We start from the raw sequence: 16,323 nt of genomic DNA, 5'->3' as shown, positions 1-16,323 counted from the left end.
CTGCCCTGCCTTGAGTTCTTGCTTTGACTTCCCTCAGTGATGGTCTGTAAGACTGTGAAGGGACAGCATGGTTTCTGGTCAAGCACCAGCTAGAGATGGCTGGAGACCCCACAGGTTTCCCTGCAAGGGACAGCATACATTTCACCACGCTCCCAGACTCTAGGGTCCTGACATGAGGCCAAAGACCTCCATTGATCCCCACCTTTCAGGCAGGTAGGACAACATCTCTACTAGCCCCTCCACAGGTAGAGGGCGTGACTACAGGCCACAGAGCCTCAAGATAGATCTCCATATTAATGAGATACCTAAAGGCCAGAGAGTATAGCCGATTAAACATTTCTTTTCAGACCCTCTTCCTTGCAAAAGGTATTTAACCTCAGGCCCGCCCTGAGAATACTGGGGTATAGCTTCATCCATTTTCTGCCATGACAGTAAACATTTTAATACCATGGACAATCTCTCTTCCTTGGGATCTACCATGGGGAACCATGGAAAAGGTTTTCAACTACAGAGCCACTGCCTAATCTCCCTCTATGGAGGCCCACCCAAGCAGGCAAGCTGAGCCAGCCATGACCTAGCCAAGCGAGTAGGTGCAACCAAGACTCTCCTTCCTGCAGGACTCAGCCAGAGCTTCTTCCCCTCCCCTTGGGACCTCAGATTGTGTTCTGAGTCTCGCGCTTCACATAGCCTGATGTCTGCTTGGTGCCAACATGGAGTGACCACAGTCAAATTCTCATACCTCTGCCTCTCTGAGCTACGAGCCTAGCCCCTTGGTGGGGGCAGACGTGGGACCCACCATTCAACAAAACAACAGACCCACGCACACTACAACCCAACAACGGCCAGTTGACAAGAAGTGTTAGATGAAATAAACTTTTTCTTCCCCAAGTTGCTTTTGGTCAGGATGTTTTATCCCAGCAATGGAGCCTTACCTCAGACAGGAATTGGCACAACGGACTATCACTGTGGCAGATTCAACTTGACTTGGGGAGGACTGTGGAAGGATTTCAGAACGTTGGGCTGGGAAAGTCATCGAGGCTTCTGAGTTTAATGGGTTGTTGTGTGAATTTGGACAATAGGAACACCGAGAACCTCAGATGTGAAGTTTCAGAGTGCAGTAAAAACTGTATCGGGGCTGTTTGAGCTGTAGTTTGAATTTAGAGCCACTACAATGAAACCTCTTCTTCACCGGGACCGTTGATGCTGGTCAGCTGGAGCTGAGAAATGAGCCAGCCGTGCTTAAAGAGATCAGCATCATTGAGTTTGAAGTCTTCTGGGAGGTTTGCCTCAGGCTCAGCACACTGATGCCGTGCTCCAACGGTAGCTAAAGTGGTACATTGTGCTGGTAGCCAGACTCAGTAATATAAAAGTTTCCACTGTGGTACTGAAGGCGTGAAGGTGTCCTGGATTGCAGCCGAGGCTTGGCACCACGTGCCTGGATTAGAGTCCCCAGGGAGAGAGAGAGCCCAGGAGAGGTTAACGGTGAAGCTACAGTCTAGTTGTAGACTCCAGCAGTTTGGAGATATCTGTACCATGGGATGACCATCAAGGACAGCAGCAGCTATGGAGGGGAGTCAGCTGAGCCGAGGAGACAAGCTGTCAGTAATGCAGCAGCGGGCAGGGCCACAGCAGCCCTGCTCCCTGTGGAGTCTAGGGGTAACAGGTGGATCCCGGATAGCAAGCGCTGAGCTTTTTGCACTGTCAGGTTTTGGGGTTGCTTTGATTGATTGTAACTGTGCCCTGGTTTCTTCCCTCTTGGAGTGAGAAAGTATTCGATTTGCTTTTCCATTTTACTGAAGTCCACCATTGAGGGACGAGATATTTTAGAGGGACTTGGGATGTTTTAAAGAGGCTAAACTTTTAAAGTGTTTGGCTAATATAAGTGGTTTAACCCGTCCGTATCAATTTTGAATTTTGTACAGAACATACTAATGAGGTAAGCACAATTTATTTATCTGTTTATTTATATAAACGTAAGTAAAGTTTATGGAAAGAAGGAACATGACAGTCTGAGGTATAGCTTCCCCCCCCCCCCCATCTGTGTCCTTTTTCTCTGTAAGAATTCTGTATCCAGCTATTGGGGCTCTGCAGTCTTCATGTGCTTTGCCTCCTGGCTTACTAGAGGCCCCTTGTGACCCTGGCCCTTTGTGGTTGGAAATCCAGGCCTGCTGTACCTGGAGCTCTCCCAGACTAGCTCCAGACCCCCAGGCATTGCTGGCCCAGCTGCCTCAGCTCTCATTTCTTGGGTCTGATCCAGCTCCTCTTACCTACCCCCTCTTGGCTTGGCTTACTGCTTAAAGCACAGCTGTGTGGGCTCAGGTCTGGAGTCCCATCCCGCTGCCTGCGAGGCTTCCGTGTGGGGCTGCTGAGGTTCGTCACTCACCAGAAGTAAGTAGTTCTTCTGTTGCTCCCCCAGCCAGGAGGCTCCATGGCCTTGTTGCTGCTGAGGGGCCTGAGACATCGCTGTGGTGCTTGCGGACTCATCCACCAAGTTTGACTGGAGTCTGATGGGACTTGCATTACTGTCCTGATGCTGTGAAGAGACACCATGACCAAGGCAACTCTTCTAAAGGATGCATTTTAGCTGGGGCTGGCTTACAGGCTCAGAGGGTTAGTCTGTTGTCACCATGGTGGGAAGCAGACAGGCTGGAGCAGTAGCTGAGAGCTTTAGGTAGGTAGGAGAGAGAGAGAGAGAGAGAGAGAGAGAGAGAGAGAGAGAGAGAGAGAGAGCTAGTGAGCCTGGGCCTGGTGTGGGCTTTTGAAACCTCAGGCTCTAGAAACTTAGGAAATTGCAGCCCACTTCTCTCATCAAATCCAAGAAAACCCAAAACGGAGGTGAAATAAGTAAACAACCTTAGCTTCTACCTCCAAGGTGGCTTCTTTCCTTGTTTACCTTTATGGAGTTCTGGGTGGCCTGCCAACAGCAGCTGGGATCAGTGTGTCAGTGCCCATTACAGAGAATGGTCCCACTGGGGGCCACTACCAGTGATACACTTCCTTCAACAAGGCCACACCCCCTAATCCTTCCCAAACAGTTCACCAACTGGGGCCATTTCTACTCAAGACACCACAGTGGGCTTTAATCACTGTTCCTCTCTCCAGTGACCCATGATACTAAGTCTGTCACTATTGATTTTTTCCCCAATAGTTGCATATCATTTGGAATTTGGGGAAATTGTTTTACCACCCAGTGTCTCCATTTTGAGAGCCGAGTCACTGGGTTCATAGTGGCCCCAGCTATAGGTTGGAAAGTCTGAATTTCTAGCCCTGAGGTCACGTGAAATCTGTAGCAAGTAGGGGAATCTCTCAATATCACTTAAATCCTACTTGAATCCTTTCTTTCTTCATGGCTTGGACCAATCGTGTTGGTGGTGTGACCTTGTTCCCAGGTCCTGTAAAATTCTACCAAGTTAGTGCAGAGCTGAGCTAGAGGAAGCCCCCGTGAGCTGCAAACGAGTCTTCAGATCCACATTCCCTTTTGTACCTGCTGAACTGACTCCCAAGAAGAAGGCTGGGCAGGCAGCCAGGAAGTAGTCAGTCTCCAGCTTAGTACCTTTGTTTTGAGGTCTGGGATGCCTGAGTTCACCTCTAGGTACCTGAGAAGGCTGGGAGGGTTAAGGAACCCAGGGAGATACATGCACAGTGGGAGGCAGGCATGATCAGAGCCTCAACAGGTCTGCTGAGAGGGCCATAGGAGGGATGTACAGGTTAGTACAGGCCCTTAAACTTGTACCTGTTCATCCCTGTGTGACAGCCAGCCTCAACCTCAACCTGGGTGTCCTCTGTGTCACTTGCAGTCACCGTCATGATGGCTTCTGATGTTGAGATTTTGGGTCCCATGCAATGCCATAACTCAAGAAAACTTGTTTGTGTTATGTTACTCTCTGTGATGAGCACTTTTTCTTACCCACTGACACACTGATCCTAACAGCTGTTGGCAGGCCATCCAGAACTCCATACCTTATTCACTCCTGTCTTGGGTTTTCTTGGGGTTGATGAGGAAGGTGAGCTGGAGGCTCCTAAGTTTCTAGTGCCTTTGCTCCAGGGGCAAGATCAATTTCACTAACTTGATGCTGGTTTCCATAGTGGAGGCCTGATACCATAAATCCTCACCTGGGCACATGCAGCAGTAGCCAAGAGACCTGAGAGGATGGCCAAAGTTGAAAGACAGAAGTGAGGAGCCTGATCATATCCTGAAGGCCAGGAATGGGGGACAAAGGTTGCCCTTCCCAGAAAATGATACCAAGATATACTTATGATAAATATATGATCAGTGCTAGCAATCTTTTTCTTATTTCAAAGATGAGGAAATAACCTCAGAACAGCTTTGTGTGAATGCACCAACTGCAGTGTAGGGAGCTGAGGCAAGTGTCCCAGCTGTCCAGATCACAGTGGTCTTCATCCATGCTGATGCTGTGACCCTTTAATACAGTTCCTCATGTTGTGGTGACCCTTAACTATAAAGCCATAAAATTATTTTTGTTGCTACTTCATAACTGTAATTTTGCTACTGTCTTAGTTAGGGTTTCCATTGTTGTAGACAGACACCATGACCAGGAACTCTTCTAATAAAGACAACATTTAATTGGGACTGGCTTACAGGTTCAGAGGTTCAGCCCATTATCATCAAGGCAAGAGCATGGCAATGTCCAGGCAGGCATGGTGCAGGAGAAGCTGAGAGTTCTACATCTTCATCTGAAGGCTGCAAGCAGAATACTGGCTTCCAGGCAGCTAGGATGAAGGTCTTAAAGCCCACACCCACACCTACTCCAACAAAGCCACACCCACTCCAACAAGGCCACACCTACTCCAACAAGGCCACACCTTCTAAGAGTACCACTTCTTGGGCGAGCTTATACAAACAATCACAGCTACTGTTATGAATCATACTGTACACATCTGATATTCAAGATATCTGATTTGTGATCCCCAAATGGGTCATGACCCATAGGTTGAGAACTGCTGGTCTTGAACTATCCCGCCTATTTCCCATCAAGGTCATTGTCAGACACCCTCTTGTCCCAGTGTCATCTATGTGAGGGTTTCCATGGGGTGCCCCAGCTAATCAGCTGCTCATCCCACCAGACTTCTACCGAAACTCATCCGTCCTCCATTCACCCCTTCCCTCATCCCTCATCCCTCTGTCAGTTGCAAGGGCCAGGCTCCCCCAAGGAAGATCCTTGCTTAACACAGCGGGAGACACAGAGCAGCGTGGGGTGAACTCAGTCCCACACCCCTGCCTCCCTGAGCCACGGCCCCAGCTCCTTGGTGTGGTGGACACGGGACCGTAATTCAACCCAACAGAACCCAAGTCCATGCACACACTACAGCCCAACACATGCTCACTGTGGACCGTGTCCTTCTTTTTCCTCCACATGGGAAGCTCTGTGGTTTCAACCTAGGCTTTCAAGTCAGAAAGGCTGGAGTTTGAATCCCAACCCTGATCCAAGGAAACGACCCCTCAGGGAAACATCTGCCTGCAAGTTGTGGTTGTGTTCAACCCCAGAAGCTGTTTTCAGAGTGTCTGAGTTCCAGCACTTTCTTTCCCTCATAGTAGGAGAGGGAGATAAAAATTTGCCTCAGGGGGACCAGGAGGCAGATGTGAATTCATCGTACTTCCGCTGTGAGAAGCTGAAGTTACCTTCTACTCCGCCATAGGGGTTCCCTGAGCCTTAGATGTAAGGTTCAAAGGTCCTGACCCCTCCCTGTGATGCATAGACTCAGGGAAGCTTCATGGAAGGGCTAGACCTTGGATAGTAAAGGGTAGTACTTTACCAGGTCCTTGGCTCCTTACCTGACCCCCTGTACTGTGTGTGCTATGGGATTTTGGAAGGTCCGATTCTTCTTGTCCAAAACTGGAGTCTTTGAAAAAGGTCTGTCTGATCCGTGTAGACACTGGAACCTTTTCAGTGACTTACAGCATTTTCCTAAAGAATAAAGACATTTTTTAAAAGGCCCAACAGAACATCTTACAAACCTTTTTCACCAGAAGGGGTGGCGGTGGTGAGGGAAAGGTTAAAAAGAGGATGGACTTGAGCCAATAGCCCTGACTTGCTGCAGGCCAGCTGGAGGGTAGAAGCTACTCACAGGGATTTCTTTCCAGGGGAGTGTGCTGAGGCCAGCTGAGCCACTGCCAACCCTGATGGGCCAGCGGCCAAGAGCCAGGGGAGGGGGGCAACTGCCCTGTGCCCTCCATGCTCTGTGTCTCCCGCTGTGTTAAGCAAGAATCTTCCTGGGGGGGGGGCAGGGAGGGGGGAAGTGTCCCCCTTGGGGGCCTAGCTTCCTGAGGTTGGGTCAAGTTCTTCTTCTCCCTGGATGACTCTCAGGGGAGAGAAGAAAAGAAGGAACTGGTTGAAAGCCGGAGTTTGAGGCTTAATCAAGGACGATCCAGTGATGGCCAGCTGCTTGTCGATGTTGGGGTGAGTGACTGGGCAGAGGCTGGGGTTTGGCCAGGAGAAGACACTGAGCCTGAGGGCAGGAGACATTCATTTTCTTTTACTTTCTCTCCTGCCCACAGAGCCTGCAAGTGTTTCTTAGTTCAGCCTGTCTTCTGTCATTCTCTATTAATCTTTATTTGTGACACTTCTCCACTGTCCCTGGAGACAAAGGCGACAGCAGCCCCCTCTGCCTCTCCCCCATCCCAGTCTGTGTCCCTCGTTACCTCCCCACTGCCACCACCGTGGATGGCAGAAGGTACACTGTCTGGTTAGAGTGGACTTTGGTACCTTCCTCAGGTTGCAGTGGTGCACAGGGACCTTGGCTGTGGGCATACTGCCTTGTCAGGAAGTCCCAAGAGCCATTCAAGGCCAAAGAGGAAGGGAAGAGGAGGTGGGATTGGTGAGGTTGCTTGCCAGCCAGCCAAGACTGTCAGCTACTGGCAGATGCTGACACTGTGCCTGGTCCTGTGAGCAGCATTGGCAGACAGGGCTGGCAGCAAGGGGCTTTCTCCCATCAGATACTCCTACGTTCTTACTGGTGAATTCAGACAGTTCCTTCTTCACCATGATATAGACACACGGGGCTGTAAAAATGGCTGACCCTGCAGGAGGGGGATGGGCGGAAGGAAGGCAGGGATAGGCTTACACATGGCTGAGAGGAAACTGTCAGAGGCAAAAGTTTCCTTAGAACCAACCATCCATGCCCTTATTTTATGGTTAGAAAACTGAGGCTAGGAGAGGGGAAGGGACTCTCTCAGAGTCAGAGTCTGTCAAGCTCCTATCAACTCTGCCACCCAGCCAGGCAAGGCCATGAACCAGGCAAGGCCGTGGGCATCTACCGTAATCACAACCCAAATCAAGCCATTCATCTGATTGGAGAGCAAAGAAAAAAGTATATTGCTTAGTCAACTGCACCTCCCAGGGTAACGTGTCTTTTCCATCCTTGGCTTTTAAGAGAAGGCAAGAGGGACCGTTATTTAGAAACTTCTCTTGTCAATCAGTGTCCACGTGGAGGGATTTCAGGTGAAGGAATGGAGCCATTCTGGCCCCCACTGAGTGCACAGACATGCAGTTAGACAGATGAGGGAGGAATCTGTGTTGTAGGCGGACTGTCATGACATACACAACTCCTGTGTGTCACACACGCTGACATACACACTCACCATACGTACACTTACATCACACACACACTCATACATAGTCTCACGCATACACCACACACACAAACCACACACACCACACACACGTACACACCCACACACAATCACACACTCACTCCATGCACACCCACACACATATTTACACACTCATACCACACATATTTATACACGTACTCACACACAGAACACACAACACATGCATACACACTCACTCCATGCACACCCACACACATATTTACACACTCATACCACACATATTTATACACGCACTCACACACAGAACACAGAACACACAACACATACATACACACTCACTCGCAAATACATATACCACAAACACACATACACACATAGTCACATACACTCTCACACACATATTCCCACACTCACACCACACACACACACACACACACACACACACACACACAACATATTCACACACATACCACACACACATTCCCATATATCACACACACATATTCCCATATATCACACTCACACCACACACACATATACTACACATTCACACATAACACACACACACACTACATATTCACACACATACCACACACACATTCACACATAACACACACACATACACACACAGAGTGCTAACCATTCTAATCCACAGAAGCCATGTGTCCTGACAACATCCTTAATGGGAGTTTGAAGGGAGTCCACAGAGGAGAGGGTCTAGGCCTGCAGGTAAGTGGTCACAGAAAGGACTTGAAATTGGAGCTTGAGACATCATTTCCTTACTATTGCAGTTTCCCAAGGCTACCCCACCCTGCCACTCTGCTCTGGCCCCTTTCCCCTTTCACCTGTTCCTTCTCCTGGCAGCAACCCCCAGACTGGGTTTTTCCCACTGTCTGTTTTACTGACATTTAAATATTAATAGGAGGAAAAAGAAATATGTGCACATGTGCATATACACACATGTGCACAGTACACATACACAAACAAACACAAGAGGACACTCTCTAAAGGAATATACTAGGTGATGACATAGCGGGCAGGAAAGGCTTCCTGGACATCTCCCTGGATCACAGCCTGGCTGCAGAGAGAAGAGGCTAGCTAGAGGGATAGCATGATTAATGGGATTGCTGGGTTCAGCAGCAAGAGAGGGAAAGAGAGAGGAAGAGAGAGAGAGACAGAGAGAGAGAGAGACAGAGAGAGAGAGAGAGAGAGAGAGAGAGAGAGAGAGAGAGAGAGACCACATACGGTAGCATGTGCCCTACCACGTATATCCTTCTAGTTCATGTGTGAAGCAGGGCTTGGTGGGAAGAGACCTGTGGTGGAAAGGGGCTGGTATAGACCTGACCTGCTGTGGAGGTGCTGCAGGACAGGCCCCTGGGAAGCTACTTCCTGTCCAGCCCTCTGCTGCTCCTCTCCTGTATGACAGTGACACCTCTAAAAAGCATGGCTACTCCAATGCTCAGCCATTGTGAGCTAGAAGAAAACAAGATACAGCATAATCCAGCTGTCAACATTTGTTTGCCTGAAGAAACCCAGGAGCCTTCCGTGTGGGGTCTGGGTTGGGCCTTCTCTTAGGTGAAGACTGCTTCTCCGTGTCGTGGTTCTTGCTTGCTGGTTTTTCTCAGGCCAACAGCTGGTCTGCAGCTGCCCATCTGCTGGCCTGGTTCCAGGCTGACAGGGATGACTTGATGATAGAAATCTCTGCCTCAGCCATCGGGGTTGTAGCCCCCCTCAAATCGCCTAGTGTCTCCTTAGAAACCGGCCACTCCCTAGCACCGTCCCACAATGACGTAATGTGACTTGAGTGTGGACTTTGGCAGGTGAACACCATGCACCAAACTCATACGTGGCAACCTGGGGGACCACCCAGCCCTGAAAAGCTGGCCTGCCTGCCACACTCCAGGGTGAGTTCTCGCCATACTTGCTCTTGTTTTTCCTGGCACGTCAAAGACCACATGCTCTGTGGCCTTAAGCATGAGCTCCCTTTACACAGCAAAGGGAGAGAGATACGGAAGGCTACGTGGGAACAGAACCATTTATAACCCATTAAATTGCCTGTCCTGATAGATACCCGGTCCCTCCTACTTGGAATAATGTGTACAAGATGTGTAACGCTTCAGGCGGTCTGCACAGTGTGATCTGGCCAAGCTCTCGTGTTCTGAATAACCTCTTAGGCAGTGCTTGCTAATTAATACCAGGGACGGGCCTCACAACCCATGGAGAACAGAGAAGCCAGGAATCCCCAGGACAAGCGGAGGGTTTGCTAACGCCTTTGACTCACCAGCTCTTCACAGACTCAGCCCACCACCATCCAGATCCAGACAAACACTCCTAGTGACTGGAAGTGCACTGTCTATAACCTCAGTCTAATCTGCTAGAAACCAGCTTCTAGGAAGTTCTTTTCTCAAGGAATCCGAACCTGGCCTCTACAGATCTTCACTTTAGGGCCCTTGCCAGTCAGCTATAACATAGTTTTTCTCACAGGGGAGCCCTTTGCAGTCGAAAGACAATCATCCAGAGCTGGTTTGAACTACCTGAGACCCTCAATCCTCATCTCCTGGGACCTTCTGAGGCAAGTAACTTGCCAAGCACGGGCTGAGTGGCCCAGTGAGGAATCAGATGAGTTCCAGATTCATCCATGGCTTGTCCTTAGTGGTCAAGGATACCTGCTGTGGCAGCTACCAGGGATTAGGAGGCTTCTTCCTTCTCGGGGTCTCATAGTAACCAGTCAAGAGCCCAAGTCTGTGCTCGGGAGTTCATGCCAACCCTTACTTTCATTTCCTCAATAAGTTAATAAGCCGGCATTCAATTCTTTGACACTAAGAAACTGCAGCCCTTGAAGGAGAGCCGTCCTTCAGGTGCATCCAGATACACCTTAGGCTGTGAGGCTTTAAGCAACCAGGAGGGTTGACACATCTGGGAAACTGAGGCTGGAGCTAGAGGAAATGACATGTGCCCACAGGTACATGGCATACTACCTAGGATCAAAGCATCTATCTATCTATCTATCTATCTATCTATCTATCCATCCATCCATCCATCCATCCATCTATCATCTATCTATCTATCATCTATCTATCTATCTATCTATCTATCATCTATCTATCTATCTATCTATCTATCTACCTACCTACCTATCTATCTTGAGTCAGCTTTTCTTTGTGGAGCTCTGACTGTTCTGGAAATCACTGTAGACCAGGCTAGCCTCAAACTCAGATATCCACCCACCTCTGCCTCCCATGTGCCTCTGGAGTGCTGGGATTAAAGGCACAAGGCACCACAACCTGTTTGAGCTTGGCGTCTTTTGAGGCCAAGCCGAAGGCTTCTCCCTTGCTCTCAGACAGCTCAGCCAGGTAGAGGAGACAGGACTCACTTAGAATCGGCTACCAGAGACTTGACTTTGTGTTTCTGGGCACAGGTGCGGCTCTGAGTCTCCTCTGTGCCTCTTCTCCCCTCGAGAGCAAGGAGCTGAGTGTTTGTGGCTCTCTGGCACCAGAAGCAGGGTGTGCCCACTCAGCCTGGACTGCAGGGAGCTGAGGCTGCCAGTGCCTGCTCTACCACTCTCAGTGCCCGGAAGCCTGAGGGCAACAAGGACTGGCTGCCTTCCCAGAAAACACAGCTCACTGCCTGCCTTTTCTGTCCTTGAGCTCAGGCCCAGTGCAGTCCCGTGACAGGATCCCAGCTGGGGATGGTGGGCAGTGGACATTCCTCCTCCTGTGGCTTCCAAGAACCTCCCAGCTAGGGTCTCCAGACCTCCAGGGCTGGTCCCCAGGACACACATTCCCAGGGCAGCATGTGGCTTCATTTTAGTCTGTTTCTGAACAGGACAAGGGTCACCTCCCCTCCTTGATGAGTGACTTACTTCATAATGCCCTCTCTCCACCATGGGCAGGGGTGAGGACAGGGTCTTGGAGGCTTTCCAGGGGACCGCCTTCAGGCTTCTGTGGTTTCTACTGACAGAGCTGGAGACACTCCCCACTCCCTGTAGCCTGTGAACCAGGCTGAGCAGCTGGTGTGTGGTAGAGTTATCCAGAGGCAACTTTTGGAACTCACTCTGCCCACGGTGAGCAGAAAGCCCATCTCCTGCTTTGGTGGGGGTTAGGTGGGTTGTTGGAAGGGGAGGGACTGGCTCTAAAGGGGCAGCAGTGATCAGTCAGTCAAAAGGCTTTAAATCAGGATTAAACCCCAAGGCACTCGGTTTCTAGTGATCAAGATCAAAGGGCAAAGAGAGAACCAGATCTGTTCTTAACATAGTACGACATCTGTGTGTGACCAGGTGGGAAAGCATGGGCCATGGGTATGAGACAGGTCAATTTGGAGAGAAACACACTGATGCAAAGAAGACAGCTGTGGTTTGGACTGAGACTCAGCGTTCTCATCTGTAAAATGGGTCCTAAAAGTGTGCCGCACTCAAAAGGCACTGAGTATGAATGGGCCTTTGGCACTGTGACATAGGGTGAGACCTGCTGGTGTGGCCATCTCTCAGGCCTGGGAAGGAGCCCTTGGTTCTAGCTGCCCAGAGGAGGGCAGCAAGCCGGGGTGGCGCATCCTTCCGTTTCCACTAGGAGGAGCACTCGGCACTTGCTGGGATGCGTGTGCGTGGCAGGTCAGGAGGGCGGGTAGAGCGCCGGGTCCCCTCTGCTGGCTCCTGCCCTCCCCGCGGAGCTGGACCTCTCGTCTCCAGAGCCTGCTCTCCCTCCCTGGTGCTGGCAGGCTTTCAGAGGCCGGAGGAGGAGGCGAAGGTCTGGCTGCCAGGAAGGGTGGGGCTGCCAGACACTGCAGAGCCACACTGTGACCCAGCCGTCCCGGAAACGCTCCCAACCTCGGCCCTCTGCGCGCACATCCGGCCGGGGAGGGGTGTCGGCCAGGCTGTCAGGGGGACAGAGGGTGCGCCTGTGATGCCTCCGAGGTCAGGCTGCTAATGATCACCCAAATAAGAAATAGCAGCCTTTCCCCCTTTTCTCTTAAAAATGTTATTTTGGGGCGAGAGGCTTGGTGTTACAGAAGCAAGCCCTTAGCAGTCACACTCCGGGGACTTCCCCAGGCTCGCGTGTACACTCGATTTATTAATTAAAAGAGAACAGTCATCCTGTGCCAAATCGGTTACCTACAGGACCCCTTTTTCAACTTGCTGCTTATTTTGTCCATTTTATACACGAGAATGCAGAGGTGACAAGGGTGACTGGATCTTGGATACAAACCTCGGATTTTTTTTTTAAAGCAGGACCTCAGGTTACCCATCTCTGCAAACTGCCAGCACCTGGTAGAGCACTCAGTACAGATTTGTAAAGCAGGAGCCCGTGGGCACTTGGGCGTGTCTCTTCACCACTGGGGACAGATGAAATGACATAAAACAAGTGACGGCTCTGGCCATGCTACCGGGCCACTTGAACCTGGAGCTAAGGGTCTAGCTTTCTTCTTTTGATGTGATTTTCCTTTTTCCACAGACTGTGTCAGCGCAAGGCTGTTAGGCATCCCAGGCAGACCCCTCACTCTGGTGAAGAAGGAGATTGCTGTGAGACCGGAGGAGGCAGGACTCAGAGTCCCTTCTGTGTCCCAGATACTCCAGACCTGGGGTAGGGGCTGAGTGGAAAGACACCTGCTTCCTTCGATGACATGACTGTGGGAGGCTGTCTCACTAAGTCCTGATGGAGGAGGTGACGTGGACATGGAAGCTTGACCTGCCCAGAGCCCTGAGTCACAGGATCTGGCCCATGTACTCAAGAAGCATGGGCTCTTGTGTCATGGCTTCAGGGATGCCAGGGCTGGCTCAGCCTTCTGCAGCTAGGTGTGAGAGGGGATGGGGTACAGGCGGGTCTGAGAGTGCGTACCCTGACTCCCAACATGGCACCTCACCTACAAGCTACCAGTGTAGCTCAGCTTTCTCTCCTATGCCCTGGCCGGGCCCTGCGTTTGTCTTTTGTCAAGCCAGACCTGCTCCTTCCTCCGGTCCTGTTGACTGTTTCTGGGCTGGGGTTTAACATGTCCTGCTGATTTAGAGCCCGAAGGAATCCACGTAGAAAACATAACCCATCAGAAACCTCAGGAGATGGAGAATATGCGTGTAGGTGTGGCAAGTGATGGGGACACATGGGGACAGCAGCCTGAGACTGACAAGACAGGAAACTGCTGTCATTCCAGGCTACTGGGCCAGAGAGAACGTGGCAGAAGCCAGAGGAGAACTGGGACCTTGGTGCCGATTTCTTGGTAGGAGTTGGGGCTCTAGGGGTGGTATTGCTGGGCAAAAGAAAAAGAGACTGGTCCTCGTCCTCCCCATCATACCTGGGTCTCTGCCAGTGAGAGGTCCCTTGGCTATGGTAGTTTGCAAGAATAGAGCCAAGTATTAGATGAGACAGATGGAGGATGGGCTGGTAGGTCACAGACCTGTTAAGGTAGTATCCCTCCAATGTCGCACCAGAATTGAACAGCACATCTGCCTTTGAAGGTTATCCGGAGTTGTTAATCACGAATAATGCAAATGTCACTTCTGTCCCGAATGAGGCGGGAAGGCACGGGCTATTTTAAGAGGATGACTTGCTTCCTGCACATTTTTTTTTCAGAAGATAGGGTAGTGTCTGGTGCTTAACCGAACACCAGATGTTTTGATAGCAAGATCTGTGGAGGCGGTAAGACAGACTGATTGACGTGAACGAGTGGATGATACCGGACTCAATCAGACTTCAGAATCAGCTCAGATGCACTAGTTATCCTCCAGCTTCGGGCTCCGTGTCTTTGTTCAGATGGGGACTGTCGTTTTCAGGCTTCTATAGAAATGAACGACAAAGGGAACAGATAGAAAGCTTGCTTGTGCCCGTAAACAAGTGCCCCACAGTGTCCTCCCTCGTGGTTATGACGCCCTCTGGGGTGGGCACCTGTAATCCTCATCTCATAACCACCGAAACAACAAACAAACGGCATTCAAGAGCCGGCTTGTCCACTGTCTCCCTCAAAGGAGGAGTTTACTCTTCAAAGTCTGCAAACCCCTCTCCTCCCTTCTTATGTCTCTTTCACCTCCCTACCCTTGTCTCGAAAACATTCTAGAGTATTCTGTCAGGCATTGTGGGGAAGCTGCTCCTCCTGGCGCTGGGTACATCTACCCAGGTGCTCTTTGAACGGTCTGTGAGCATTGTCTGTTGGACAGGTCTAGCAGCAGAAGGCTCAGTACTCTATGGGACAACGTAATTTCCCTTATTAAAACTGAGTTCTGCCTCCCTGCCAGGCTTGTGCTGACTCCATGGATCTTTCTGGGATGAATGTAGCTCCTCTTTCTATGTCACAGCCCTTGAAATGTGGGGAAATAAACAAATATTTTCCCTCTCTGGTTTCCATTTGGGACAGGGTAGCTGATTTTTCCACAGCATTAAATCTCTCAAGATGGGGAGATCAAAGCCAGGATAGGTCTATTGTCTTGGTGCCTGGATTCTGTCACCAATGTTCCTAGGGCGCAGGGAAGCTGTATGGTGTACCCATGAAGGAACATAGGTGGAGGTTTACAGGTGATAGAGGGGGTGGGCTTGTTGGACACAGGGGCCCATCCATCTGGAGTGTGGCATGTCTGGGAACCATGCTCTGGCTGGCTGCCTGGGACAAGCCTGAGCTTCATTTTGGGGGTCTTACTCACAGCTCCCTCAGTTCCCAAAGGATCCGTTTTACAGTTCCCACAGCCTGACCCCAGCGTCCCTGGGAATGCCGACTGACAGCTGCATGGAGTGAAGCCGCAGCAGCCCTGTCGGGTGCCAGCTGGCCGTGCCTGGCCGCCACCCGGGGATGTCAGAGCCGAGCTGCAGGCCACCCTTCCGCCAGCAGGAAGCCCAGCCGCAAACACTTGGACAGGAAGCCTGTGTGCTGGCCAGCTGAGCCAGCTCTGGTTTCTCTTGTGTCTGAGGGTTTGGCCTCTGCGTAGAGGAAAGCGAGCCAGGTGCTGCGGGCTGCGCTGATGGGACCATGACTCCCCCCTGAGCTTGGGTTGTGGGTTCAAGGGTGTAAGCCGAAAAGCATCATCCAAGCTGAGGCAGAGGGGTGTTTCCTGGAGGAAGGGTGAGGGAGCAGGGAACACGGTGTTTACCAGGACTGGGCCAGCTGGCTGAGACTAAGCTGTGAACGCTTTGTGCCGGTTCCAGGGAAGATGGAGTTGATGGTTCAGTCCTGCAGTGCAAACCCAGGCTGGTTCCCACTTCGCAGCTGCATCTGCCTCTGGGAACCCACACTGCTGTCTGTCTCAGAGGGTTGGGATGTCCACATACTCCTGGCTGTCAAGGGGACTCCTCAAGGGTGCCAAGTTGTACTGTGAAAGAATTACTGAAAACTTGAACTTGCTCGGCCAGGGACAAAGATGATTTTGAACGCAGGGCTGACTATATACATAAATCTCTTGAAGGCAGTCAGTCTATACTTCCATATAACAGATGTGAAAGCACCTGGGATCATCAGACACGTATGCTTTCACAAGTCCCCTCACCGCCTGATTGTCCAGTAAGAGATGTCTGGTGGTGGGTACCCAGGTAAGCAGATGGCTCAAGACCACACAACTCAGCAGTGGCAGAGCCTGGGTGACCACGGGGACTTCTGCTGCTCTAGAAAGAGAACGAAGAGGTTTCTTTTCAAGATATATGAGCATCTACTGAGCATGCTCACCTGGGAGATGTGCTCTGGGCTGGCAACCGATGCTCACATCCCAAGGGAGACGCTCCTTGTGGCTATAGCCACTTCCAGGCTCCCTCACAGCCTTTCCTTTGCAGCTTGAATAATCC

At 50.9% G+C, this 16,323-nt stretch overlaps 2 long non-coding RNA genes across 2 annotated transcripts; one reads left to right on the top strand and one right to left on the bottom strand.

Moving 5' to 3' along the window:
• Positions 1-2,018: 2,018 nt before the first annotated feature.
• On the bottom strand, positions 2,019-11,076 carry LOC143444034 (uncharacterized). Its single transcript, XR_013113543.1, has 3 exons — positions 10,947-11,076; positions 5,795-5,927; positions 2,019-2,665 (listed from the first exon to the last, which is right to left on the bottom strand). It is a non-coding gene; the product is annotated as an uncharacterized LOC143444034 (long non-coding RNA).
• LOC117717546 (uncharacterized) lies at positions 10,808-14,890 on the top strand. Its single transcript, XR_004607956.2, has 2 exons — positions 10,808-11,636; positions 13,021-14,890. It is a non-coding gene; the product is annotated as an uncharacterized LOC117717546 (long non-coding RNA).
• Positions 14,891-16,323: the final 1,433 nt, after the last annotated feature.

Source organism: Arvicanthis niloticus, chromosome 12, assembly GCF_011762505.2.
Source record: "Arvicanthis niloticus isolate mArvNil1 chromosome 12, mArvNil1.pat.X, whole genome shotgun sequence".
Lineage (NCBI taxonomy): Eukaryota > Metazoa > Chordata > Mammalia > Rodentia > Muridae > Arvicanthis > Arvicanthis niloticus.
The sequence above is the reverse complement of the archived record's forward strand: the minus strand, read 5'-3'. Positions and strand labels throughout refer to the sequence as shown.